At 45.5% G+C, this 4020-nt stretch overlaps 1 protein-coding gene across 4 annotated transcripts in view; it reads right to left on the bottom strand.

The window, feature by feature from the left end:
- Lifr (LIF receptor subunit alpha) overlaps positions 1–4020 on the bottom strand; it is a 94358-nt gene that overhangs the window by 54035 nt on the left and 36303 nt on the right. Inside the window, exon 1 of one of the 4 annotated variants that reach the window (XM_031360749.1) lies at positions 2166–2549. The exons of the other annotated variants lie outside the window; for them this stretch is intronic. The gene's annotated coding sequence lies outside the window, so the exon portion shown is untranslated. Of the gene's footprint in view, positions 1–2165; positions 2550–4020 lie in introns of those variants that run through there. 4 annotated transcript variants of the gene reach the window in all.

Here is a 4020-nt window from a genome sequence, read left to right as displayed (position 1 = left end):
GGGGAGCTGAGGAAAACAGAACTCCAAACTGTACCCCATGCCCAGCAGGGATCTCCTTTCAGGCTGCACCAGAAGGGAAACTGCGAGCCACCGTGCCTCTCCATTGCCCTCTGCCTGTTCCTTTCTTGCCAGATTTCCTCTGCATCCATTTCTGTAACCTCCCCGGGCCTTTGTAGCAAAAATCTGGCAGCAGGAATGATGTGCTCATTGTCACCGTGGAGTCTCTACAAAAAGGGCCGTAGTGATGTTTGCACAGTCACATCTCTGCCAGAGCAGTGCAGTATCTGGCCCTAAGCATAATGACAGGTCCACACACTGCACATATTATTAGACCATATCATATCCCAAGTGTTGCCCTCACATGGAATGGAAGTTTGAGGTGTGGCTCCTGCATGTGCACTGAGACACCCCAGGTACCCAAGCAAGCTGACAGGGCTATCATGAGCTTGCTGACTTTCTGGAAAAATAGTATCTATCCAACGCTTCTGAGAGCCTTGGCCCAATGCTACTGGGCTTCCACATTTGGTGGTGTTAGGTAACCTTCAGTGACAGTGTGTCTTTGGTGACTGATGGAATAAACCACAAGGATCATCCCCAAAGATCTACACGCCCATGAGGGTGGCATGAAATCTGTTTCCAAAGTCTGAGAAACTGTGTCATGCCCAATAGGTTTCACATGCCACCTCAGTAGTCGTGGCCTTGGGAGAATGAAACAGGGACATTATTTTTCCTTTTGAGATAACACACGTGGACTTCTCCAAGCAGTTTTGCCGGTCTAGGTCATAAAATACCTATTAACTTGGTTTGGCTTGGCAATGTCGGATTGTTAGGTAACTCTTTTGACCAGGACACTGTGAAAACATTAATAAAATACTCTGGGCATGAGAGTACTTAGGGAGTCCACTGTATCAGACTTCAATCAGCATTTTACAGACAGGACAATATTGAAATTTAACCTTTGCAATATTTTAAAAGAACCTATCACTGTGAATAAATATTGTAGGATATTCAGTCCCCTAAGGGACATGTTGGTCTAGGATTTAAATAGAATATTTTTGTTCACTTTTTGTCTTAATTTATCTCAATTTTCAAGGAACAATTTTCAACACACATGTCTTCAAGATTTTTTTTTCAAGATCTTTCATGTCAGGTTGGCTAATTTTCATTTAGTTGGGGCTTTTTTGTTAATTCAAAAGCCTGTCTGTCCATTATCCACCCCAGAATATCAAAACAAGAATGCCCTCAGCCTGGCAGTGGTGGCACACGTTTTTAATCCCAGCACTTGGGAGGCAGAGGCAGGCAGATTCCTGAGTTCAAGGCCAGCCTGGTCTACAGAGTGAGTTCCAGGACAGCCAGGGATACACAGAGAAACCCTATCTTGAAAAAACATAAAAAGAAAAAAAAATGCGCTCAAAAACCCTTTAAAGGCTCTGCATGGTCTCTATGCACAGCTGGTTTCGTGTGGTGAACAAGACCCTTCTGGATGATTGACCATGGGCTCCTCCAGACCATAGTAGCTCCCTAAATAGGGCACACTCCAACTGGTCTCGGTGCCTCCCCAAGCCTAGTTCCTATAGTCTGTTCCTTATAGTGTCTCCCATTCAGTGTTTCCAGTAATTCCTACCTGACAGGGCTGGAAGCTCCACACACCCAGCCCCCTCCCCCGGCAACTTCAGCTAGGCTGTATGAGTTACTGGCATGCAAGTACCTCAATGAGTATAATTGTATTTATTATGAAATATAGTGTGGCAAGGGGGTACCTCTTGTGGGCCCATGCCAGGTGTACCTCTCTAAGAAATTACTCTGTGCAACAGATCTGGTGTATAGGGGGTTTATTGGGAGAAGGGAGAACAGTGAGGGCGTGGGGAAGGGATAGAGGCAGACAGATAGGGAGCATGAAGACAGACAGACAGGGAGCAGACCATGAGAACAGACAGGGGAGGGGGCAGAGGAGGAGAGAGGGGGGCTGTGTGAGGAGAACAGAGAGAGAGCTGGGGTGGCAGGAGGTCCTTTTTATCCACAGCACACCTGGCAGCAGGAGCTGACATAAGCAATTGCTAGGTCCCTGGGAGCAGGCCAGTGGAACTGCCTGCACTAACGCTATCACTACCAAACAAATGGACTTGCACTGATTACAAGAGCAAAACATTCTATTATTAAATTACCTGGCTAGGGAGATGGCTCAGTCGGTAATGTATATGTCATGCAAGTATGAGGCCTTGAGTTCAATTCCTGCCATCCATGTAAACCGGCTGGGCATGTTCTTATGCTCTCAGTGCTGGCCAGGCAGATGCACTAGGACTCCTGGGCATTGGAGAGCATCAGGTCCCACTGAGAGACAGACAGTGTTTCAAAACGCAAGGTGGATAGCCCCTGAGGAATAGAGCCAGAGGTTGACCTCTGACCTCCACATGCATATTCATGCATGTGCACCTGTGTACATTAACACAGACATAAAATTAAGAAAAATAAGTACGTAAGTAACCCAAAGAACATTCCTATAATTCCTATAAGTAATCACTACTATGCAATTACGCATGAAAAAGGCTGACACTCAAAACAACCAAGAATACCCCCGTTCCTCAGAATGGGTCACATCTTCCTCATCCGACCTGGTGGAACCTGAAATGTTTCAGAGTCTGGACTGGTCTTTCCTTGCTTTGCACCTTAGCACTTGTGTATGTATAATGAACTGTCTCAGAGAAGGGAGTCCAAATCCAAACCTGAGGCTCCTTTACACTTCAAACTGAGCGCTCAGTGGATAGTCCAAAGGTTTTTTGGTGGCTCTGCATTGTGACTGTAGACTGCCAGGTGCCGTCACTAACCACTGTGGCAGCATGGTGCCATTTCAAGTTCCCAAGTCTGAAGATTGCGGCTTTCTGATTTTTGGATTACAGATAGTTAAACAGATAGGAAACAGATGGTTGTTTCTGTTCTCCCACCAATACCAAGGATTATCTCTTTCCAAATCTCATCTAACACTTGGGTTGTGAAGGGACCGATTCCTTGATCGTACAATAAAAATATTTCATCTGTCTTTTGGTAATTTTTCTCTTTTAAATCACTCATTCTGGATTCTGTTTTTCAGAAGCTGGGCGTTAATCATCTCCTCCTTTCTGATGGAGGATTATCGTACATGCATAATACCTCTGCATATGCTTCCTAATACTTTCCAGTTTTGTTCTCCTGACCAAAGGATGCAAACTGCACCTGTTTCCATCAAGAACATTTACCATTTTAAGCAATTCAAGCTTCAATGCAGACAAAACTCCTTTTGGTCTAGAATCCTTTGACTCAGACCCACGAGTTAGCACATACCAAGTACATGTGTTAGATAATCTGAAGCACTCCGCGGCTTGGTGATGGCTGGCTCATCTCATCCTTTTCCCCCCTCCATGAATATTATCAGCTCTTGTGGCTTCAACCACCACTCAGACACTAATGACTTCCAAATCTGTTTCACGGAATTGGCCCCTGGCCAGCTTCAGACTAATCATTTACCAGACGAGGGTGTGCTTATCTACACAAAACTACTCAAGTAGGTTCCTGAACCCATGTGGGAACTCTTGGATGCTGCATGTGTAGTTGGATGCCTCAGAGTCCTCAAAAATCCAAAAGGAAACACAAGGAAATCCACTTTCCCCTCTAGGCATGTTCTCCCAAGCCCTGGCCAATTCATGATTACTCAAGACACTCACTCATGTCTTCATCCTTCCCAGCTGACCACCAATCCTACCCTCAAACATCCCTTATTTTTCCCATCCTCTACCTTTGCTACGGCCTCATCACTTCTGGCATGGGTAACCTAAGCCATCACTTATTTCACTTCACGTCTGCCGCAAGGCCTCAGCAAGACATCTTCCTCGTGAGATTCGGGGCTTTACAAAGCAGCCACACCAGGTTCTGGCTATTATAAATAAGGCTGCTATGAACATGGTGGAGCATGTGTCCTTCCAGATGTCCCTCAACAGAGGAGTGGATACAGAAATTGTGGTACATCTACACAATGGAGTACTACTC

This window comes from Mastomys coucha, unplaced genomic scaffold (genome assembly GCF_008632895.1).
Source record: "Mastomys coucha isolate ucsf_1 unplaced genomic scaffold, UCSF_Mcou_1 pScaffold8, whole genome shotgun sequence".
Lineage (NCBI taxonomy): Eukaryota > Metazoa > Chordata > Mammalia > Rodentia > Muridae > Mastomys > Mastomys coucha.
Note: the sequence above shows the minus strand (reverse complement) of the source record. Positions and strands in the feature narration are given on the sequence as shown.